General features: G+C 37.8%; 1 protein-coding gene across 1 annotated transcript in view; it reads right to left on the bottom strand.

Annotated features, from left to right (window-relative positions):
* Nucleotides 1-26,487, bottom strand: part of LOC149205357 (uncharacterized) — a 138,659-nt gene that overhangs the window by 51,146 nt on the left and 61,026 nt on the right. The gene's annotated exons all lie outside the window — the stretch shown is intronic.

Genomic DNA, 26,487 nt, shown 5'->3' with positions numbered 1-26,487 from the left:
CACATCTCTCAAGTAGCTTCACAATGTATTTTCCTTGAGAAAGGAAAATACTTGGCTTTTGCCAAACCTCTAGTCCTAAGAAGTAGTGCATCAGTCCAAGGTCCATCTCGAATTCAAAAGCAAACTCTCTCTTACATTAATGAATGAGAGGGTCATCACCAGTTAAAAAGATATCATCCACATAAAGGACCAAAATGAGACGCCTGTCTTTTTCAACCTTGAAGTATAGGTTCGACTCAACTTCACTCCTTGCAAAACCCAGCTTCATAAGATAGCTATCAATCCTCGCATACCAAGCCCTAGGGGCTTGCTTCAACCCATAGAGGGCTTTCTTCAACCTGCATACATATGTCTTACGATCTGGAACTTCGAAGCCCTCGGGTTGTTCTACATAGACTTCCTCTTTAAGCGAGCCATGCAAGAAGGCAATTTTGACATCCATTTGGTGTAGACTCCATCCTTGCGAGGCAGCAAGGGCTATAATCGAATGAATGGTGGTATATCAAGCAACCGGTGCAAATATCTCATCATAGTCTACTCCTTCCTTTTGAGAGAAGCCTCGAACAACAAGTCTGGCCTTGAACTTTTCAATACTCCCATCAACTCCATGTTTGAGCTTGTAAAGCCATCTTGAAGTGACCATTGACTTGTCCTTGGGTTTGGGAACCACATCCCAGACATCATTCTTCATGATCGATTCATATTCCTTGTTCATCACATCCTTCCAGACTTGGTGTTTCACGGCTTCTTCGAATGTACATGGCTCAGATTATACAATGGTGCTCATGGTAGCTAAGTACACTTGGTACCACTTCGGCTTCTTGCTTTCACGAAATGTCCCACTTGGTGCAATATGTCTCTCAGCATCTTCAAGAGTATCTTTGAGCCACAAAGGTCTTTTTCTTGAAGTAGAGGGCTCACTAAGAGGTGGATCAATGGGATCCATCGGATCTTCAACATCGGACATTGGATCATTAATCGGAGATTCATCCTGCTTTCCTGCATCATCATCATTGTCCTTCCTAGGGATAGGAAGATCTCAGACTTTCCCAAGGGTAAAATCTTCATCGAAAGTGACATCATGACTTATTTCCACTTCTCTTTGACCAGGCACATAGATTCTATATGCCTTCGATGTTTCAGTGTAGCCCACAAATATTCCTTTCTTATCGGATGTTTCTAGTTTGTTTCTTTTCTCTCTCGGCACATGAAAATATACAGGACAACCAAAAATTCTAAAATGAGAAACATCAAGTTTCTTATCGGTGAAAACTTCTTTGGGAGTCTTGAAGTCCAATGCTTGATGTGGGCATCTATTTTGAACATACACAACGGTGTTGGCAGCTTCTCCCCATAATAACTTCAGTAAACCTTGGTCATGAAGCATGGCACAGGTGGCTTCTATGATAGTTCGATTCTTGCTTTCGCCAACACCATTTTGTTCAAGAATATAAGCAGCAATGGTCTCCCTCTTAATCTCAACTTCTATACAATAGTCATTGAATTCATTTGACTCATATTCGATCCCATTATCGGTCCTCAATATTTTGATCTTCTTCCATGTTTGATTATCGACCAGGGCTTTGAAAGAGCGGAACCATTTGAACACTTCGTCCTTCATCTTTAAGAAATAGATCCATGTTTGCGAGAGAAATCATCCACAAAAACTACATAGTACAAATATCCACCCAAAGATGTTACAGGCAACATACCTGATAGATCAGAATGGACCAATTGAAGAATATCAGTAGTTTGACTTTGACTTGAGGGGAATGGTCCCCTTGTATGTTTTCCAGTTGCACAACCCTGACACACACCTTCTTGATCTAAGTTGAATTCTGGCATACCTGTGACCATCTTCCTTACATTGGGTTAGGCTTTGTAATGAAGGTGAGAAAATTGTCGGTGCCATAATTCGAATTGAAGAGAAGTATCACAAGTCATTGCTCCCAATAGACTTCCTCCAACCTAATAGAGATCTTCAACCCTAAATCCAAGTGTAAATGCATCTTTAGGGTTCCCTTGCCAAACACGAACCTTCCCATCAACGAATATCACCTTGAAACCTTTATCTTCCATCATAGTAATAGAGACCAGGGTCTTTTTCAGATCAGGTACATCCAACACTTCTTGTAAATGAAGGGTTTGACCTTAATTTAAGTGAAGAGTAACAATCCCAATTCCTTTTACAAGATAAGTGGCATTATCCCCAAGTATAATCTTCATATTGGTCTTCTTTTCAAATCAAGTTTGAGAGGGCCTCCTTGTACCCATTGAAGTTCCTTGAGGCACCACTATCCAGAGGAGAGGCGATGGTGAGGGCAGAAATAAGATAAAATTCTTTTTGCTTTTCTACAACATTAACTTCTTCATACCTAGAGTTTCTCGACTTCTTGGGAGGACGACCATTTCCATATAGAGCAACGCGAGCATTCCTCTTTCCTTTGTTGTTTAACCTATTGTTTCTTTGATTGCCATTGCCTTTGTAGTTGTTGTTATTGTTGTCATCATCTCTAGGAGTATCCTTCTTGTGAGGACGCTCTCTAGCAAAATGGCCAAACCTATTGCAATTGACGCATCTCCATTTTCTTCCTTCTTTGAATCTCGGCTTGAACCCTTGACCTTGTCTTCTTGGACCAACATCGTTCTTCCTTTTTGTATGAGCGGAGAAGGCAGTAGGATTGTTTCCATGGGCTTGTCTCTTTCGATTAGCCTAATTTCTTCTTGAGTGCATCTAGCCAATAATTCATCAAATCCTAAAATCTTGTCATTGCTGAGGATGGTGATGTTAAACACATCCCATTCTATTGTTGTAAGGCCTCCAAGTGCAATGAGAGTGAGCTCCCTATCACTAATGACTTCTCCAATAGATAGGAGATCATTCTTGATCTAAGTGATCCTCATGAAGTAGGATTGAATGCATTTTTCTTTATCCATCTTGTTGTCTTTCAACTTGTTCTTGAGAAAGAGAACTTGATTTGCATTATTTAGTTTGAACATCCCAACTAGCCTATCATATATCTCCTTAGATGTTTCCAAATCAGAGATATAGTCAACCAAAGGTTTGTGAATAGAATCAACAATAATTTTCTTAACTTTAACCTCACCTTTCTTGTACTTTGTTTTTGCAGCAATGGGTGCACTTGAAAGAGGCTCCTCCACTCTTCCTTTGACATAGTCCATAGCATCATTTTCTTCCAAAGTCAAATCTAAAGACATCTTCCATGCATGATAGTCGGATTTGTCCTTAAGCTTGTCCTCAGATTTGAAGTAAGATGTAGTCGTCATTGGGACTAGTTCCAAGTTCTTGTCCAACAACTTCCCTTAGTGATTGCTTTTCCTCACTCTTGCTTGGGCTTTGTCTTCACTTGAGCTCTAATACCATGTTAATTTTAGATAACAATGGTATGTTCTATGCTTAGCACAATTTACTTCAATGTTCCTTTAGCAGCCCAATGACAATTTCCAATTATTTCGAGTAGCAATCACATTAAATTAATCAAATTGGCAGTAAATGCAGATAAAACATAAAAACATATGCAGAAGACAAGCCAAGACAAGAGGACACCAAAATGGGGGATGCGAGGGAAAAACCCCAATGTGGGGAAAACCCTTTGATCAAATCTTCTTATTATTATTCAATAGTTCAACAGAGAGAGAGTACAAAGATCAAATTGACTTGCACAATACTTTCCCTGACCAGAAAGTCAATGATGGTCAAAACAACAGCAAAACTTCACCAATGCAGCGTGGCCTTCCTTGGTCAAACTTGGCCTGAAGAGGAGGTCAAACGCTGCCCAAAACAGTTTGGTTAAACCCAATCAAAGGAGAGAGAAAATCTATTGTGATTTTCTGCAGTCAAAACAGAAGTCAACCTGAAGTCAACATTAGTCAAACATCCCCAATCACCTTGGTTTCTGCGCCAATAAATGTGGCCTCAAGAGAGTGAAATTCTTCCCCAAAAAACATAGTCAAACTTGGTCAAAACAACAGTGGCCAACGCTAGTCAACGCAAGTCAATAGTCCTGAAATTTTTGCTCTGTTTCAACCCAGAAAACTATCCTCCTAGCTACACATGTGAGAGGGAGAGAAGATTCCAAGTTGTACGAACCAATCTGTTTTGGAGAGAGAAGAATGATAAAGTGTGTGATGTCCAAATGAAGAGAGAGGTCACTCCTATTTATACAGTTCGTTGAGGGTGAAAGGACACATCTATTGGGCTTCTTGATCCTACATTAAGCTGAGGCCGACCTTAACAATTTGTGCATGAGAGAATAAATTCAAAATTCCACTTCTACTTGTCTAAATGAGATGATCTTTATATCAAACTAGGACCTCTCGAAAAGAGAAATCCAATGCAATAATCAACTCCATCATATGAGCTGTCCCAAGGTGGAATTTGGCCCTAGTTTCCAATTTTAACATTATTCCTCAACACAGTATCATGCACACCCTAGACCAATTTGGCCTCTCTCTTGCCTCTCTTGCGCAAGCTATACCAATTGTACATGTTGAATTGCCTCCTTGCGCAAGCTATCTCGGCTTCCTCAAGTGATGTGTTGTGGCTCTCCCTATCCTCACGCGTTGATCTAGAACTATTTTCCTGAGCTCAAAACACACAAATTCTCGCTAGTGCATAATCATATGTCTCACCAAGTTTGTGCCCTTCTCTATATAGAATCAAATTGCTCTTCAACTCAAGCAAATTGGCTCCTTAAACCCAAATAAAATTGCCTCACTAAACTCAAGTCTAACTGACATCTTGAACTCAAGCAAACTGCCCTCTTGAACTCGAGTCAAACTGCCTCACTGAGTCAAATTGAGATAAAATCTCCATGCATGCTGAGTTTGATTTACTATTTTTGACTATAGGAAAATTGGAGAATTTTCCCAAGTCAACACTAAGATAATGTAAGACTACGCCTTAGCTTCACATGCAGGTTCTTATTCCAAATTTAGTGCACTTCTAAATTTAGTAAAACCCTTCCTTCTCTAACTTCAATTAATAATGAGTACCTTTTTAGATTTTGGCACATGGTCATGTGCTTTTTTATTCTAAGATTGACAAGTTCTTGAACAAGTCAACATATACACAAGTATTTCTAATGTCGAGAGCTTTCAATAGAGCAGGTGCCCCATACTTACAATTCCAATGCAATATTCAAAGGAAGTACATGAGGTCAAAAAATGTTAATGGGTATGATTAGCTTGGTTTTTGTTGTTAATTTTTAGGGCTAGATTGTTCTCTGTTGTAGACAATAGTATTTTCAACTTTTTCAACATTTTCATATAACATTCACCCCATAACATCAAATCATCATTAACAATTATGTAGAGAGAACAATAACATCAACAATGCAGCGGAACACTAGAGAACAACGGAGGAAAAGCATACACAATAAAGACACCAAGATTTAGTTCAGAGACCAGGGCAAAACCCCACAAGGGGGAAAACCCAACCAAATTCTTCTTCTATTAGATAATCATCAAAGGTTCAACTGAGACACAAAGTACAAATATCATGAGACATCATCATCAATTACATTAGGCCACCTAGGGCCAATCCAACAACAGACCATATCATATTGTCATAAGAACATTGTCACTATCATACTTCACTATAGAGGTTCACTATCATACTTCACTATAGAGGTTCTGCCATCATTGCCATATCATCTTTATCATACATCATTGTCATGTCTAGTCATACATCATTGCCATGTCCAATCATACATTACTGTCATGTCAAGTCATACATTACTGCATTATCATACCATGCTATGTATATCACTGTCATATGAGTTGCTATACATCCTTGTCCATATACTGCCACTGTCATACTGACTTGAGGTCATTGTCATTATCATTAGGTCACTTTCATACCAAAGGTCAATGGCATACTAGGTTTCTGCCATATCAAGGGTTATTGTCATATCAAGGTTTACTGCTATGCCAACATTATTGCAAAGAATACTGCCATATCAAAGGTATTGTCGCATGCCTCCTAGTCACTTCATATAAGAGTATCCAAGTCATTGTCATATACCTCCAAACCCTATGTCCAACCGGTTGATTGAAAAACCCATCCAGATAATAGGGGAGATAAATTTACCATTAGAGTAAAGATCCTCCAAACCCTATATCTTCAACAATAGGAGAGATTGATTTGTCATAAGTGACAAAGATCCCTAAACCCTATGTCACCCAACTTGATCCTCATTGACCATAGGGGAGATCAATTTGCCACAAGTGGTAAAGATCCTCCAAACCCTATTATGTCATATCCAACATGATCAAGTGGTTTGAACACCATCTATCCTGGACTTAGGAGATCAATTTACCAAATGCACCCACCATGCTTAAAGCTCCTCCAACCTAAGTAATCTCCTAACTCATTGGCCAAATGAGTGGCAATCCCAACAAGCCTAGCTAGTAGGTAGGATGCATATTGAGGTATACTTCGATAAGTTCCAAACGTGATAGGGGAGATCAACTTATCAAAAAAAAAAGATCCTCCAACCCTATAGTGTAGAGTTCCCTCAACCCTAGGACTTCTCCAACTCCATTCCCTCCTGGGAGCTCAAACAAGGGGGAAGACCATAGTTTAGTGTTCATGATCAGCCGTGACCACTTCCCGAAAGGGTCACATCCATCAATCCAAGCTGCTCTATGAAGACCAAGAATTTCCCTCTTGGCAAAGGCTATGTAAGAATGTTTGTTATCTGCTCGTCAGTCGAAATGTGATGGAGTCTTACTGCACCTCTCTACACCATATCCCGGATATAGTGATATCTGATCTCAATATGCTTGGACCTGTCATGGAACACGAGATTCTTTGAAAGTCAATCCCACTCATATTATCGCAGTATATCACAGTCATGTCCAACACATGCTCCAACAACTCTCCAAAGATTTTTCTCAATCACACTATCTCACAGCGAGCCAAGCTAGCAGCAATTTCCTCTACCTTGACCATACTCAAATCAATAGACTTTTGTTCCCAACTCATCCAGGAAATCACGGCAACACCCAGATGTGTTTTTCCTGTCAACAACATTTTCAATCTCAGTGAGCATCGGTGTATCCATCAAGTTTTTGGCAATGTCTCAGTTCATGATTAATAGTTTCATGTAGAAATATTAGCACACGTTTAGCAACCCAATATACATATCTAGGCTCTATCTGGCTCATGTTGCAAAGCAAGAATTCATCTGACTGTCAGCTCATCATGGGATCCATAAAATCTGAATCTGAAGAGGAGTCTCTCTCTACTGCTTCAAAGATATTTATAATACCAAAGTCTCTGACATCATACTTCTCTTAACAAGGAAGCCCTCATCATCTCTTTGTTACATATATGGTCTCAAATAGTTGACTATCTGGGCTCAGAGATCAGCTCCCTATGTCGTTGAACACTAAGATGATCTGATCTTGTTAGAAATAAATTGTCAACATATAAAACCAAATATCAAAGACATACTTTCAATCGTGAAGAGAGGTTGGATTTTGCATCAAATATCCATCATCCTAGAGGACTTGTTTCAATATGAAATCATAAGTCTCTTACTCATGCACCTCAAAGCTCTGAGGTGACTCTAAGTATACTACTTCTTAAATGTCACGGAGAAAACCAACTTTTCATACATCTAATAATAGTGCATCCGACAACGATGCTAGGATCTCATCACAGTCCTCTTCCTTTGAGAGCATCTTCCTTATCATTGTTGAACTTAATATCATGGAGGCATCTGACACTGCTGCATCGTGTCATCTAAAATGGTCCTTGCATGAAGGATATATAACTCTCATCATCTCATCAGATTATTACATTCAACCTGACAATCTACTCCCTCTGAATAGGAAGCTTCTTCAATCAGAGATATCAACTTGGGGGGCTAGGATTCTTCCTTCAAGGTCTAATCTCTTGTCCATCCTTCAAGTGCCACTCTAATCATGGGATGGCTCTGCATCCTTCTCAATCTCAATTTACATTTATCTATTGTACCTGCTAACCTTAGGACAAGAGCAAGAACAATAATAGAAAAATAAATAAACAAAATTAAAGTGTACCTGATGATGACACAGGATTGTCATCCTTTTTCTAGATAAGGGAGTGGCTTATTCATTATCCTATGCCAGCTCCCTCTTGGAGTTTACTCTTCTTGCACTAGCTCCCTCTTGGAGCTTACTCTTCCTACATTATTCTGCATCCTAATGATCCTCTGGATCTGCTTTCCTTGATCACATCCTCATCCAAGAAGTTAGTGAAAGAATCATTCAAATATTCATGCAGGAAGAATAAACAATCTAAAACGATAAATCTAAATAAGAGCAAAAAAATAGCATAAGTCTTGAAAGTACTTATATTTCATGAGGATTGTAGGAAGTTATCAGCTCCTTCCTGATCCTGTCTCCATGAGTCACCACGGTCCATCAACCATATGAAAATGTCATCTTTAGACAAAATGTGCAATCTTGAACACCACCTGTATCCTTAATTTCCTTCATCAGTAGCTAAGCTCAACTATTGATGACCACTGGATCTTGCATCATACCCTCTCCTAGGGTTTCTCTGAATCTGTCCCAAATAACTTAATAACTTCTCATTGATCATATCATATAAAGAAATTCTGAATCATACCAGGCCCTTCCCATATCAAGGCCACTCCTATGGTTTCTCCCACACCCTGGCTTCTATTTGCAAGAACAAAAGCTTCCTAGGTTTTCCTTCAAACCCTAGAATTCTTTTAGGTCTTTGCCATCTTCATACCTTTCACTCTGCTTTGATCATGAACTCAATCATAGGTGTCTTCACAGGGGTGATCTCAATGACTTTTCTTCAACCTAGTTCTGATACCATATTAATTTTTAGGGTTGGATTGTTCTCTGTTGTAGATAATTGTATTTTCAAATTTTTCAACATTTTCATATAACATTCAACCCATAACATCAAATCATCATTAACAATTATGTAGATTGAACAATAACATCAACAATGTATTGAAACACTAAAAAACAATAGAAGAAAAGCATGCACAATATAGACACTAGGATTTAGGTCAGACACTAGGGCAAAACCCCACAAGGGGGAAAACCCAACCACATTCTTCTTCTATTAGATATTCATCAAATGTTCAGCTGAGATAAAAAGTACAAATATCATGAGACATCATCATCAATTACATTAGGCCACCTAGGGCCAATCCAACAACAAACAATATCATATTGTCATAACATTGTCACTATCATACTTCATTATAGAGGTTCTGCCATCACCGTCATATCATCTTTATCATGCATCATTGTCATGTCCAATCATACATCATTGTTATGTCAAGTCATACTTCACTGCACTGTCATACCATGCCATGTATATCACTGTCCTATGAGCTGCCATACATCCCTCTCCATATACTGCGACTGTCATACTAACTTGAGGTCATTGTCATTATCATTAGGCCACTTTCATACCAAAGATAACTTCCATACTAGGTTTTTGCAATATCAAGGGTTAATGTCTTATCAAAGGGTCACTGTCATATCAAGGTTTACTATTATGTCAACGTTACTACAAAGAATACTTCCATATAAAAGGTAGTGTCACATGCCTCTTAGTCACTTCTTATAAGAGTATCCAAGTCACTGTCATATACCTATAAATCACTGTCAACAAGGTTACTCACTGTCATATATTACTGACTTACTGTGATATAGATTATTAACATACATCAAGGTTATTGTGCCATACATTAATCGTGAAAATTTCCACGAACAACCATCTCAAAGAATAACGATTTGAACCATGGAGAATAGATCCAAGCACAGATGATAGAACGAGCCAGAGATAATTGTAAGCGAGATATATATAGAAGCGAGCCACTGAGAATTTCAAGTCACAAATAATGAAAGCAAAATATCGAGCCACTGAATATCAAATGCGAGTCACTATAAATAATGTGAGTCGTTGTGAGGGCGATACTAACCACAGAGAGATGTGAATCATGTGATCCACACAGAGAGATGCAAGTCATTATGAGAGCAATACAAACCATACAGTAAGGTATGCAAGCCACAGGAATGAGCCACTACAGATCTGAGCCTTTATACAGAGTGTGATCCACAGGTATAACAAAGTGATCCTTAGAGAAATAGCAAGTCACAAAGAATGTGAACCACAGAAAATTTGTCGAGCCATAGAATCACTGTAATGGATGTGTGAATGTCAAAGTTGAGCAAGCTATAAAAATGAATACGAATCATGCGAGCCACTGTTGAATATAAAATGAGCCACTAAAGCAAGCCATTGTTGTTGTGTAGAATATGAGAGCCACGAGCAGTTGTGTATTAATTTGAGCCACAGAAAAGAAGTGAGCCATCACAGAATAGATGCGAGCCTCTGAAATTGTAATGCGAACCTCAGAGACTTACAAACCATAGGGTTCTGCCATCACTATCATATCATCTTTATCATGCATCATTGTCATGTCCAATCATACATCATTGTCATGTCAAGTCATACTTCACTGCACTGTCATACCATGCCATGTATATCACTGTCATATGAGTTGTCATACATCCCTGTCCATATACTGTCATTGTCATACTAACTTCAGGTCACTGTCATTATCATTAGGTCACTTTCACACCAAAGGTCGCTACCATACCAGGTTTCTACCATATCAAGGGTCAATGTCTTATCAAGGGTTACTGTCATATCAGAGGTTATTGTCATATCAAGGTTTACTGTTATGTCAATGTCACTGCAAAGAATACTGCCATATCAAAGGTATTGTCACATTCCTCTCAGTCACTTCTTATGAGAGTGTCCAAGTCACTAATCATATACCTCTAAATCACTGTCAACAAGGTTACTTACTCACTGTCATATAGATTATTAACATACATCAAGGTTATTGTGCCATACATCGTAATCATAAGAATTTCCATAAACAACCATCACAAAGAATAACAATTTGAACCATGGAGAATAGATCCAAGCAGAGATGATATAATGGGCCACAAAGAATTATAAGTGAGATATATATAGAAGCGAGTTACAGAGAATTTCAAGTCACAGATAATGAAAGCAAAATAGCGAGCCACTGAATATCAAATGTGAGTCACTATAAATAATTGCAGCCACTGTGAGCAATATGAACCACAAAGAGATACTACCTTTGATATTGTTGTTGATTAAACATTGGGGGAGTGATGGCAATCCAGAGCAGGGCTAGGGTTCTAAGCTTGTTTGCTGCAAATCTGATTGTCATCCACGAAGCAGAACCTGGAGAACTCAATATTAGATGGTCAAATGGCTCAAGAAGACGGATTGTTGTGGGATCTGTTAGACAATGTGTGATTGTTGGCGTTTTAAAATATGCACGAGGATACTTAGACTGGAAGACATGGAGAATGGAAGAGATTGCATAGTCAAAAGCTCAAAAAAATTGCTTGGTCGTGTTTGGCAGTTGTCGATCTTCGGGCTGGGAGGTAAAGTTTGATAGGCTAGTGAATGAGTTGTGTCGTTTCGTGACAAGGATGTGCAGCGAGGACCTACATAATCTCACAAGACCCTCTCTCCCCATGAAGCATGGCTATTGCAAGGATTTGGAGTGAAAGGGCCTTGATAGAGAGGTCTTCACTAGAGAATTTGACAGGTTGCGAGGGTCTTCAGCCAAAGACAAAGATGGAGGGCCATTATCAAATCGTAGAACGGGAAGGGGGTCGTTCTTCTTTGGCATGCACAACAACAGAAGAGGTTAAGTATAACTAGTAACCTGAACTTCATTTTCTGGGCCAATTTTCATCAGATTTGGCCCGATCTATATCAGATCTGGATGGATCCATACCAAATCAGGTGAGATCATACGACAAAGATAATCATTTCCATATTTTTATTAAAAATCCCAGTGGCCAGACAACTGATCTTTGGATCAGGGGTCTGGATCTAGTTAGAAATTTGAAGCAGATGATCCAGAAGAGTCTAGGTATCCCAGTTTCGTCCTAGGTTTTGGAATATGCAGGGAAAGTACTCAAAGATAATCAGTGGCTGGAATTTTATGTTGTTACTAAAGTTTCAACAATAATCTTAAATCTGAGGTTGCGGGGAGGGTCCAAAAACCCCAAATCAAAATGGAGCAACATTGTTCAAAGATGTGTTCAAAGGAAAGGTTGCCACACAAGTAGAACAATCTCAAAATATGCCAGGATTGTACATTGTAGAACAAATGGACAAGTTTCCAGAAATGGTCATCAAAATCCCTGAGGTAAAATCTTATCATGATGATCTTCAATCCACAGTAGTAATATTTCATTTCAATGGCTTTGGCCAAAACAAAACATCTATACGAGTGGGTACACTCTTCATGGACTACAAAATGCAATACATGTTTGTGTTCCAAAGGGTTTTTTATTGTGCAAATTGAGAACAAGCAAGACATGGAAAATGTTCTAAAAGACGGCCCTTGGTTCTGGGGTAGGGCGGTCCTCTTTGTTACCCCATGGTTCCCAGGGTTTAATGCAAAGAATATGGTGGTAACGATGATGCCAGTGTGGGTAAGGCTCCCAAACCTCCCACTCCATTTCTAGAACTCTAAGGTTCTACAGGACATCAGTAATATCCTGGAAAATTCTAAAAAAATAAATTTGGACGGACCTCGAAAGGTATTTTTACCTTTGCCAACATATGTGTAGAGATCGACCTAAGCAAAGGTCTCCCTGACCATATTCTGTTAAAACATGAAAATTTTCAATGGACACAGGTGTTAGACTACGAGAATACGACATTCAGGTGCCAAACTTGCTTTCAGACAGGTCATTTGCAGAACTCTTGCCCTATAGCAAGGAAGGCACCAAAAAGGAAGAGGAGGCAAACCCCCAAGCCAAGGGGATGGTAGTTCCTTGATAGCTCAGAAGATGAGAAAGGAGAGGATGAAGAAAATCAACCATACTCTGAACTTCAACCTCCTTCTGATAGCAAATCAATTGTTAAAGAAGGGGGCAATTCCATATCAATGGTCACAACTCAGAAGGTTACAGAATCTACAGAAATCATGGCACTAGATCAACAGAAAGTGGGGATGTCAATGGGAAAGGACTCAAGTGGCATTAAGAGACCACATTTATCGAAGAGTTTGAACTCAGATAAAGAGGTCCTCCCACGGACAAACAACAGTGAACTAGCAATAGTATTGTCTGCTCTGGGTCACAGAGTATGGCAAAAGGTGGAGAAAAAGCAAAGAAAAAGAAAAATTAAATGATTACTATCACTCTTAACCATGTATATTTTGTAATTTTTTTTTGTTTTTTCTTTGATGTATCAGTTGCAAGGCTGATATGGTGGAATGCTTGCGAGCATCTACAATGTAAATTTGTTCCTTGATTTTTAGGTTGAATAAAATTATGATTTTTCTTCAAAAAAAAAAAAACATACGAACCACAGAGAAATGTGAGCCACTATGAGAGTGATACGAACCACAAAGAGATGTGAGTCATTGTGAGAGCAATACGAACCATACAATAAGGTATGTGAGCCATGGGAACGAGCCATGGGAACGAGCCACTACAAATCCGAGCCTTTGTAAAAAGTGTGATCCACAAGTATAACAAAGCGAGCCTCAGAGAAATAGCAAGTCACAAAGAATGTGAACCACAAAAAAATTAGTTGAGCCACAAAGAAAACGCGAACCATAGAATCACTATAATGGAAGAGCGAGCCTCAAGGTTGAGTGAGCTGTAGAAATGAATTCGAGTCATGCGAACCATTGTTGAATATAATACTAGCCAACAAAGCAAGCCATTGTTGAGTATAACACAAGCCATCAAAGCGAGCCACTGTTGTTGTGTAAAATATGAGAGCCATGAGCCATTGTGTATTAATTCGAGCCACAAAAAAGAAGTGAGCCATCACAGAATAGATAGGAGCCTCTGAAATTGTAATGTGAGCATCAGAGACCTACGAACTATGGAGATGTATGACCCTTAGATCTGAATTGCTTGAGCCACAATGATTGGCTATATATACTCGATTTGTGACGTGGCTTTTTACATGGGAGCCGACATAAGTTTCTATGAGGCTGACCATGTAACTTGGAGGGAAAACACAAAATTTAAATTTCCTTTCAAATATATTTTCTTTAATAATTGTTTGCCCAACTAGATTTCACATCAACCAATAATATTTTCCTTTTATCCAAATTGCATTCTTCTTGGGGCAAGATGGGCTTTCCTTTGGGGTACTAAGGTTTCACATGGAAAATTCGTTCCATAGTTGCCCCAGTTTTCAACATTCGCAAACTTACATTTTTCGAGATCTAATCATAGTTTTGATACCTGTTGACCACTCTGCGTCAACTACCCTATAGCAGTATACATTTTGCAAGAAGATTCCATCATGATTGAAGAGTGAGATCATGCAGATTTCATCATCTTCAGTCATCATTGTTTAAATTTGTAAACCCATTCTGCATGTTTGTAATGTAAATAATCTTAGTAAGACCATATCTGTATGTAACAACCTAGGTAAACCTATTTTTTTGATGTTGATTTTCATCCTAGGAGGTTTTTCGTCTCACGGATTCATCTGTGTTTCTAGACACAAATGATCGACAGAGTTTTTCCCTCCAACCTCACCCCAAAGCTAGGATGGATTTTATCGTCAAGATCTTAGGTGAGTCCTAATGTTTTCAGATCGAGTCTTTGTAAAGGTGATTTGGGAATAATTTTAGCTAATTGGATAAATTATTTTATTACAAATCACTTTGTCTACTAGATTATATTTAAGTCACAGAATTGGGTAAAATAATGAGGGTCTATAACAAACGAGTTTTCCCCCTTCATGTATTAAAATGTAATATCTTTATGTAAAAATAATTTTAGTGCATGGTCCCTCATAGTTAGACACCGTGGCTAAAATATTTGAGGGTTGGAAAAATTATTAACCCCCTCATGATCAATTAATTAAATTTTTTGACAAAAATTAATTAAAATCCTAAGCCAGAAATTTAATTAATTTTATGTCCTAGGAAAAAATAATTCTCCAAATTAAAAAATTCGTGGGTCTTAGAGAAATTAACTTATGGAGGTCCCCGACCAAGGGAATATTGAAAATTTCAAGAGATTTTGGACCCTTGGGCCTTGGTAGTTAAGTCAAAGTCAATTTTTTTAGGAAATCAACTCAAAAATTCGAATTTTATCAAAAATAAAATAACTTCAACAGATGAGATTAAAAGATAATTAAATATTTTTCAACGGTCGAAATTACTTTGACGGAGATCAAGCCAACTAATCGTTGGAGAATTAATTTATAAATTAGAGGTCACTTGTCATTCGAATCATCCAATCTTTTAGATCGTGTACTTGCTCTCGAAGCTCTCTTGTAATATTTCTGGAATAATATAATGCAAAAGTCTTTGGGGTTTTCATTGATGGTGGTGTTCCTCTTCTGTGTCTTATGATAATATTGTTTTTAATGTTCTGCTGAATATTATTTATAAATTGTCGATTTATAGCTTTCGTGGAATAATATATCGCACGGGTATTTTGCTTAGTTTATTGGATCTAAGGTAACAATTTTAATTTGATTGAATTAGCAAGTATCTCTAATTCTTGAAGATTATATTGTTAGTTTATATCTTTATCGATCTGACAATTTGATCTAGTGTTTGCAAAAATCATTCGTACTTTAAAAATTGGGCGTTTGAGTCCTCAGTTGGACCAGCCGACTCCCAAACCATCTGAAGACTTCACTTGATTGAAACCTCGGGATTATCTAGCGAAGCTTCTTTTGCAGGGTTTTCTGGGCTAGTACCTCCTTTAAAATAATCTCTCTTAAAAATTGTGCTAAATGGCTAGATCTGGCTAAAAAGAGCTTTAGATCTACAAATCTCGGAACATAGTTGGACTCATACTCCTCAGATCCGATAGATATGTAAATTATTTGTATATATTTGTAACTTACTTTTGTAAATTTGAAGATTTGTAACATAATTTTGAATTTTAACACTTGGGGATTTGGGATTTTCTCTATTTTTGTACATATTGGGTGTTGGGTTTTTCTCTTTTTACTTGTGCAGGAATAGATCTGAGAAATCAGCCAAGGAGATCTTCAGATCTGAGCTAGATCTAGACCCTAGAGGGCAAGATCTGGGCTCAAAATTTGTTTGCAGGGTTAAAAAATGATTAGATCTTTCATTGAAGCATTCAGATCTAAGGTTTTGAAGAAATTATTGGAGAAAGAATGAAGGCAGAAATATCTCAGTTCGGAATTCAAAAAGAAATTGGGCAAAATTTTGAATTTGTTAAGGCTTGAGACAACCCCTAGCTCTCTGCCTGTCGTGGCCCTTTCCTAGCTGCTCCTCGGCTCAGCGTTTTGCTTGTCGTGGTCTTTTTCCCCTTCACCTCTGCCCTGCAAACCTTGGCCTCTTTTGTTGTAGCTTCACCACAGCCCTGAAACCATTTTTCCTCCTCTGATGCCCCTTCATACCTTTAATGTTGCTTGTAGCAGCCTCTATCTCCTCAAGTGTTGTCTCTTATCTTCCTCTGTCGCAATCCCTTTCAGCTTTTGCAGCATCCCACCCTTCTCCTTTCCTCAGCCCCGCTGGCATCCTTGTCTTTACCCTCACATTGTTGTCTAAGGCTTAACGCAGCCTTCTATAGCAGCCCTTGAGGCTTACCACAGCACCTTCCTCCCTTGTAACCTCACCTGTTTGCCTAACGCTGCCCTTTAAAGCCTTTGCTGCAACCTTCCTTTCCTTCCAGCCCCCAGATATGCCTCATTGAGCCTCTTTTCTCTGTTGTCTTAGCTCAAGCTCATCACTGTGGAGAGAAGTAATTTCTGGGTTGATACATCGTCAATTTTTGCAGAGAAGTGTAGATAAAACTTGTGTTTCAGGAGATACATCATTTGGGCAAGTAGCTTCAAGGCCTATGGCCTCAGGTTTAGCTTCCTAACCTCTATTTCTTTCACTGTCTTATATATTAAGCAAATAAATTTAAAACAGTAGCATTTAACAAACAACATCACTGATATAAATCCATGATTTGTGGTGACTGTCATATTTCTCAAAATCTGATTTAAAACGGCGATTTGCACTTCATATTGTCTAAGAGATAATCGAGTTGGGATTATTTAAAATAATTGGCATTGGTTTACTTCACTGTTGTCCTAAATAGTAATCTAAATGCTTTTATTAGGCTGAGAAAAGAAATTGTTTGCATTTGTGAGGTATTTCAATTATTGGCATCTGAAACCTATTGTTGTCATAAGAAAACTTACTGTTGTCCTAAGTGTAATCTCTGAAAATATAGTGCTTGAAGGTGACTGTTTTCATATTAGTAAGGCTTGGTATGGTTATTGGCATTAAAATCTAAGTTCTGGATCTGAATTGCATGCGCAATAACTCACTGATTGGATATTGATATATATGCCTTGGTATTATTGTCATTTTTGTTTCATCACTAATATCTATTTGTGAATGATAACTTTACATTAGCACTTGAAAAAATCTAATTTGAAGGCTTATCGATATAATTGGATCTCATTCTTTTTTAATAATTGGAATTGAGGAATCATTGGCATTATCTTGGAAAAATCCTAAGGAGAGTGTTGATCTTGAAGAATTGTCATTGAATATAGATTGGGTAAATGATTTAACTCTCTAATTCTCTTGACATTAATATCATTGGTTTATGGTTATCTTGGCATATCAGTGATCTTTAGTTAAGAGGCATTATTTACTTATAAACGATCTTACCTCAAAGACTACTCACTCTTCCCTTTTCTAATCACATCTTGCATCTCATCTCATAATAACATTTCCCTTGCAGCAGTTGTCCATCCTGTACTTGGTCCTAAATTTCTTAGCAAGATAATTGACTCCAAAAGGCAATGGTATCAATCCTCTAAATCAAATCAATCATTAAAGTCTTTCTAGATCCAAAACAAGTATTTGGGTACTCAGCTGTGTCTCCCGAATTGGTTGATTTCCAACTAGTCATCCTTCATTCCAATTTCGTAGGGTCCACCCCCCCTTAGTCTGATGTTGGGAGACAGCTTAAACGGAGAGATTGGGGATCAGGGTGATAGCCCCCGATCTGAGTCTTTGTCACGGTGACTAGACATTCTGTGCGACAGTAATACCATTTGGGGAGATGTGCATGAAGCTCAAATTTGAAACAAATATAAGAGAAGCTATTGATTGGAAGATTCAATATTTAGGGACTTGGTTGGGAGATATGTATATTGTTCAAGTTTTAGTTCCTAGGTGATGTTATTTTTAGCAAGGTGACTACACCATTGGATAACTAGTATTGCATACAACATTATTGTCAAATTTCAAGCTATTCCAAGCACTTTGAAATTCAAAGGACTGGTTGCATTTTGGAATGGTTGAGAGGGTACTTTTTGGGCCTAGATTGAGTTTACTTACTATTTTGGGATGTTATAGGCCTTAAGAGGTTCTCATATGATCTTTAATTGTGAAGCCTCCTTGATAACTTCATCACATCTTCCTTGAACATTGTTAATTGTTATTCTAAGCCTAAAATCCTACTTGCCCTCTTGGGAAGCCACATACTAAGTTTTGAGATTGATATAATTAGCATGTGAGGAGGTTGTTAATTGTGATGTGGTTGACATTAATTGTTATTTTTGAATGTTCCTTTCCTAAATTTATCCTAGCCCACCACACTCATTTTTATAATTTCAGACTTAGTTTTAGGGGATTCTCAACTTGGGAAATTAATAGGGCATATTTTAGGCATGAAAAAACTAAATTAAAAAAATAGCCATATACAAGTACATTTTGTCTTGCAAGTGGCAATCATGGAAGGAAGGTGAACTTTTGGAGTAGTTTCATCATGAACATTCTTTTCTTTCAAAAGAGGGGCACTATTCTTGGAGACTGCTATTTTATCTATCTCCTATTTGTATTCTCTCATTCTTTTGTGTAATGTACAAGCATTGAAGGTGCAAATGGTTTGTTTTTGGAGAGATTGGAGTAATAGGTGTTGAAGAATCTAGGGCAATTGGGTTTAGTATGATTCTTCTTAACTTGATAACAATTTGTGGAGTCTTTTCACTTTTATTGTTAGCTTAATCTTCTTCTTATTATTATTAATGGATGTGTGTGTACTTCATCAAACTGCTACCAAAAACATAAGAACAAGAACACAAGATGTTGGATCTTTGCCAAGGCCAAAACCTCTCTTCTCTTGAGAGGAAAACCCTTTAGTAAGTTTCTCTTATTGAAGCTTCTTATTGATCAATGCCAAACCCTAGACCCTTGACAAGAATATCCTCCAAGCACAAGTCAAGTCCTTCCTCCTTTCTGCACTTTGTTTCTCGACACTTCTTCTTCTAGCACTTCGTTCTTCTTTCAAATGTTTGAAGTCTTGTTATACTTGCTCTAGAAGACATACCTTTGATGAGACCCTTCCCTTATGATGATCCCTTCCTTCTCTTCACCAACCAACGAACTTGTTATGACTGTCATGGGAGGGTTGTTATGACAACAAAGACAGCCTCCTTCTCCTCGCACGTGTGATTGTAATAGGCTTTAGAACAGTCCTATTACCTTCACTTTTCTTCCTTGGTCCTTCGCTTGAGTGAGAGGTCCTTTAGGTCTATATTTCTAGACCAAACAATGTGAAAGGTGGTGTTGATATGATCGCAAGCAACCTTCCCTTTCCTCGCACATGTGACTGCAGCTGCCCTAGAAACGGTCCCTTTAAACTCGGTTATGTACCCTTCTTCCTTGTTACACTTGGAGACCCTTTTCCTTCGCTCTTTTCCACCTTCTTCTAGTCCCTTCACTTCACTAATTTCATAGAGGATTGTTTTGTCTTTTGAGGGAGTGGACAGCCTCTATATATAGAGGTATGTCCCTCCTTTAGGCTGACTTAAAGGTTGACTCGAAGATTGCAGGCCGACTTGACTTATTTAAATCGGATTGCTTCTTTGTAGGTATCGTTGCATGGAGGAGACTTGTTGACTTTGCTTGGAGGTATTCTCTTGATTCTAATACATAAACATACATGGTGTAACATGCCCTTAAGGTCTTCAACATTTTCTTTTGACTATTTGGCTCACCTATAGCACTTTAATATGTGCTAGACTTTTTCAATGAGCAAGAAACTCATTGACATATATTATAAAAATAATATTTCTTTTCTTGAATAAATACAAATATCAAAAGTACATTTATGAAGACCAAACCTAGTTACATTTCCTTCAACAATAGGCAAGATAAGTTTATTAACGTCCAACAAACGACCAAGAGTAGGTCAACAAGATTGTTTAGTACATCATTGGTGGTACAAAGTGGGAGTGCAAAGGCCACTCCTAGAAAAGAAAGAATTAATACTACCCTAAAATTTAAGCATGATTTTCCCAATGCTAAAATGCAAAAATAGAATGCTATGGAGCCAAGTACAAGGGGAAAAGCCTTAATGCTATAAATGTCAAACATCGAACTAAGGGGCAAGGGGTCCTCCTCTAAAGTTGAAAGGGAAGATCTCCTATTATTTGAATCCAAAAGAAAGAAACTCTATATAAAACCTAGCCATAGAGATGGATCTAGAGAGGGGATGTCCCTCTCTTTGGAAGAGATGGCTCTCTACCAAGTGTTGGTAAAGGTTGTTGCCTTAAAATCTAGTGTGATTTATCTTGACGTCCCATACAACAACTCCTCAAGGGTCTACCTCTCAAAGCTTCCTATCAGGGAGCACTGGGAAGAAAATTGTGATCCCTTGAATAGTTCTTTGTTGAGAGAAGGGGCTACAATTGTAAGATTTGGGACTAAAGGTATGTCCCAAGTATAAGGCCAGGCACCGAAATCAAAGTACCGGAAGAACTCGAAGAGGGAGTTATGGAACTCCCTAAATAAGCAATGGAACCAACCACTTATCTCATAGTAATGGGGACTTCAAACAATAAAGTGCTCCTCTCTTTCTCCTATAAATGGAAAATTAGGCATACTCAATCCTCTTGTTACATCTAGTGCTCAGCTTCCACTTGAAGCTAGTGAGAACCCACTTAGAATTGGCATTGGGGGATCTTAAGTCCATGCATCCAATGTCAAAACAAGTAAGGGGACTACATTGTGGCACCATCTCTAATCTCTAGGAAGTGCTCTACACAAAAAGCCATCTTGGGTCTTGAACCCCCAATGGGGTCAATCCAAGTGACCGAGACATACTACATGTAAATATCCTTTCTAAAAATCACATTCATCTCTTTTTTATTGGGCAAGATGTGACTAGGGCCATCCAGGTTACTTGAAAAAGGGAAGTCGGTCTATCAACATACTAGTTGACTAAAGGGAACAAGAATCTCTCAATACAAACATTGTGCTCTCTTTAGAAGGGATCCTATCTCAACCCAAACCTAGGCCATAAAAACTAAATCCCCACATGTGTATGTACTAGTAATCTCACCCTCCAACCCTTTGAAGTAAAATGGAACCCTAAAAGGGACTTCTTCAAGGTTGATCATCAACTCTCAAAGGTCACAAAACATTGCAAGAGGATCCAACTGTCCTTGTAGACCCTCAAAAGTGGACGCCAATAATCATCGACAAATAGGAATATGGAGATAGAGACATGATGGAGGAGACATTCATCCCTAGTTTGGATGCACTCATGAAAAAAAACCCTCCGACTTGTCTCTCTAGATCTTGAATAACGTGGGAGAGAGAAGACACCCCCGCTTCATTTGAATAGTGTTCCTAACAAAATCAGATAATCTGTGTGTTGTACAAATGCCACCAAGAATTGTCTCATAAAGTCACATGATAGCGGCAATGAGAATCTCCAATACCCCAACATCTCAAGTACTCCATATTTCATCATCACATAAGAACTTCATACTTTATCCACTCCAATATGCCCAAAGGAACATGGATTGCAACTTAATAGATTCCATTACTACAATTTATATTCCCATCATCTTCTATGTTTCTGGCAATAAACTAATAAATACCCTATTTGTTTCAGTTTTAGCTTCCCTTTTCGGTAGCTCTTTTACATCCGATATTCTTAATTCATTCATTTTGGGCTTCATATTTAGGACAATATTCTATTCCTTGCAATAATTTGGACTAGAAAGAGAGATGCACATCAAATCAAATCATAATCTACACAAACTTAATATTAAAAAGGACCATTTCGCAAATAATGTTTCCATTATAGAAGTTGTTGGATTCCTCTTAATTGTTTCTTGAATGGTGGTATTCTCTAAATTGTCTAATTGTGTGGCAATTACATGAAACCACCACATCCTAAGGATCATGAATGTTTTCATATATTTTTAATACTATCTAGTAATAATGCCTTGATTATTTGCTCAGAAAGCTGATCAAATGGGGCTGTTTTCCTCTCTGAGGAGGCCCATGGTTTCAAAATTGATCAGCAATTCAATGTCAGACAAGCGAGATGGTAGAAGGAGAAACCTTCAAATAACATCTCAGCAACTCTATAATTGAAAATCATACAGTCATCTGAATTCGTAACAGCATATACAATGTAACTTTTTGTCACAGCAATTAAAAGTTCGATTTTTTCCCTGGGAAAAAATAATGCCTTGATTAAATAAAATTATGGTTGAGCCTCCACATGAAAATCCATTCACTTTATTTATAAACAAAATAAAGCATCATGGAAAATTTGAATGGATCCATAATTTTCTTGTAGTGTAGAACTAGAAACCTTTGACAAATTTTTATATTTCTCAAAACAACAATTGTAAACATTTGGCAAACCTTTCATAAACTTTTTAAAGATTCTAAGGATCTTATACAATTTATAAAAATATCAACGGATTTTTAACCTCAAATGATTTATCCTCTAAATATTTGGGCTTGTAAACATTTGGCAATCCTTTCATAAATTTTTTAAAGATTCGAAGTATCTTATACAATTTATAAAAATATCAAAGATTTTTTAACCTCAAATGATTTATCCTCTAAATATTTGGGCGGTGATGAACTTTTTTGGAAACATTGATCAAGTGGCAAACATTAGCCCCTAAAATTTTCCCTAACAAGCATCAAGAGCATTCTCTAATATAATGCAACAGCTTGACAAATAGGGTTTCAAAAGAAAGACACTAATGAAATAGGGGATTAAGTGCTCGCAAGGAACCCACTCGACAAGAAGTAGGAATATCAGTTGTTGGGAGAAATGAAACAATAGGTTACAGAATGGAATGCGAAAAGTAAATCAAATCAGATATATAATGATCTTCATGATCAATCGCCGCCATGATGGTGGGGCACTACTTAGCTTATCAATGTTGAAAGATCATGCTATCATCATCCAAAGGACTGAGAATCAAATAACAAAGGCATGAACATAGTGCTTAAGGAACTTTCCCAAAGGAAAGCAGGCAGGCTCAAAATGAGTAGGAGTTCAGCGGCATCAAAACCCTGCCTCTGAATGTCGACAAAGTTTTCCCTACCAAAATTCCAGGCAAAGAGTTGGTAGTAGACCTCCCTTGGCCTGTCGTTGTTAAATAACACAAAAGCGGCAACATCAAGAGAGAATTGAAGCTAGAGTGTAGACATTACCCAGGAGGGGATGGTCAACACAAAAGCAAGAAGAATTGAATTGAAATATTAGTGCCAGGTCAGAGGCCTACTAATCCACAACTGCAAGAAGTTTCGTATAGTGAATATAGAACACCAATCTAAAAGGGAATAGCATATTGTTGAAGCTAAAGGATGGCGAGGAGAATGTCTTCTTCTCAGAAAATCAATATATACTCAAGGTAGATGGATTGGCCTGTTAGAGAAACGCTTGCAAGTTTGATATCAACCATTTGAATCAATTCTTCGAGGCACATAATGGCCTGGAAAAAAACATACTAAAACAAGTAAAAGACCTCCTCAAATAAGGAAAGAAGGTCACCATCAAGAATAGCTCAATAGGCCAAGGCAACAACAAATTGGAGGAATAGGTAACCACATTAAACCTCACTCTTGATATATCGCTTCACTATTTGGGACTAGAGGAATGATGAAGTGGGTATAAAATCGCAGTAAGATTCAGCCATATTTGCCTTTGCTATATGAAAATTCGACAGCAGTACCAATTTGACGAATTTTTGGTATAGTACAGATACGGTACAATCGATTTACTTTTTAATGCCCTTCATAGTAAACCTTGGGTCTTTGATATTCATCCACTCATAAACTCGAAGAAAGATCAAATATATTTTTAAAAAATAACTAAAAACCTCTAAATATAAAGTTAATGGTAAAAATTTTAAGGAGTGAATTATAATTTCTTATTTAATGTGCACATTAAGTTGAAATTCTTCTTAAAGTGGGAAAAATGGGAACAGAGCTATGAGATGTATGATTCTGTACTGGAGCCTCGCCGGATTCTTTCATTACATACTTTTTCCGTACCAAATTGTATTAGAACCTTGCTTCTAGGGGTTGAAGCAACAAGATGGAACAAAGTGGAGAGGAAGGTGGAACATATGGGAAAGGAAGGAGGAACAAAAGACTCTCCCATAATGGTATAACAGTGGGTTTCAATTAATTATGGCAATGTCTTTATACGAACCCCTTTGGATTTCATAGGGCGATACCATGTCACAGTTACATATAGGCCTCTTCATGATGATCAAAATTATTCTTTTATTTGCAGCATTGGATGCTTATAATGCCTTTACTTCTCTCGCTGCCATCCTGTAATACTACAGGAAAGAAGCCAATCTTGGGTAACCCTACTTTGGTTTACATGTAAGTCCTGTTATAATGTCTTTACTTACCCAGAAATAAGTAGAAAGAGGAAATCCAAGGCATTTCTGTTAAAATTGGCAACTAGGGCCAAATTCCACTTTGAACAGCTCATTTGATGGAGATAATTATTGCATTGAATTCCTCTTTTCGACAGGACCAAAATCGACCTAAAGATCACTAAATTTGAACAAAGAGAAATGTGTTTTTGAAGTGAAGCCCACACGTGCAAATTGTCAAGGTCGTTCACACCATCATGTAGGCTCATGAAGCCCAAAAGACATGTCTTTTGACCCACATCGACTCTTATAAATAAGAGTAACCTCCAACCTCATTTGGCACCTCATCAACTCAACGTATTTTCTCTCTCCTCATCTGATTGAATCGTACAAATGGCAGCCAGCTATCTTTCTCTCACACATGCGGATTTCAGGAGGCTGTTTTGACTGTGTTGACTTTTCTGTTTCAGTGGAAATTTGACCAGCATTGACGAAGGCTCTTTTGACCAGAGTTGACTGCGATTTTTGGAGGAATATTTCTGTTTGGGCAGGCCACATTGAACGGCACAGAAACCATGGCAAAAGGAGGTGTTTGACCAGCGTTGACCACAGATTTGTAGGACTGTTCTGACCGCAGGGTGACATCACCATTTGACTGGGTTTGACCACAGATTTGTTGATTGTTTTTGCTGCTATTCGACCAGAAAAGAAGGCCAAGTTTCACTGAGGTTGACCGAGCTCAAGAGCGGAAGTTTGACTGTTGACTGTTGACTGGTTAGGGCTGATTTGACTGCTGTTGACTAAGAGCGAGATTGCAGATTTGACTGGGCTGTTTTGGACAGTGATTTGGCAAGTCAATTTTGACTTTGACTTTGTATTATTGTACTCTCTCTCTCTGTTGAACATTTGATATTTATAATAAGAAGAATTGATCAAGGGTTTTCCCCATCTTGGGGTTTTTCCCTGGCTTGAGCCAAATTCTTGTGTTCTCTTGTCTTGGCTTGTCTTCTGCATTTTATTGTTTATGTTCTATCTACAATTACTGTCAATGTGATTAATGGTTAATGTGATTGCTATTGGAAAATAAGTGGAAATTATCATTGGGCTAATAAAAAGACATTGAAGTAATTGTTGCAAGCATAGAACATACCATTGTTATCTAAAATTAACAATTTCTCTAAGGGTCTGATATTTAAAAAGGACAAGAACCATTCAAGGCTTTTCTTAAAGGCATAAATACCGTCAAATATAAGGGTTTTACATAAGGAATAGCATAATAACATAATAAAAGAAGTAGGGCTTTATGAGTGCTAAGCAAATAGAAGATGTAATTGCCAAGACAACTTTCATTTTCCAAATGATGGTTAGGTTAAGAGTGAGGTGAAAATGGTTATAACTGAAAAGAATAAAGTTGGGATCCACAAACTCCATGCATATGAGCAGGCATCAGCTTTCACATAGAATAGAAATTTTTTAACAAACATCAGTTCTCATTTTGAAAAAACTCCACTGATATTAAGATCCAAGCATTACTCTTGTTTTGGGTTATATATTAAACACATCTTTTCCATATGTACATTCAATGAGTCTTCAATTCCATGCTTATTTTCTCTTGCTAAAATGCATGAAATTTAACAAAGAAAAACAAATGTACTGAATTTTACGAAAGGGGTACCCATGTATCAAAGGATGAGATGCCCATTTACAAATGATACTTTTACCATTTAAGAAATGATCTGCGTAGC

The sequence above is a fragment of the Pinus tabuliformis genome, chromosome 1_2, assembly GCF_031772625.1.
Source record: "Pinus tabuliformis cultivar Carrire ecotype Pingquan chromosome 1_2, CPIR1, whole genome shotgun sequence".
Classification (NCBI taxonomy): Eukaryota; Viridiplantae; Streptophyta; class Pinopsida; order Pinales; family Pinaceae; genus Pinus; species Pinus tabuliformis.
This window is presented reverse-complemented; position numbering and strand designations above follow the sequence as displayed.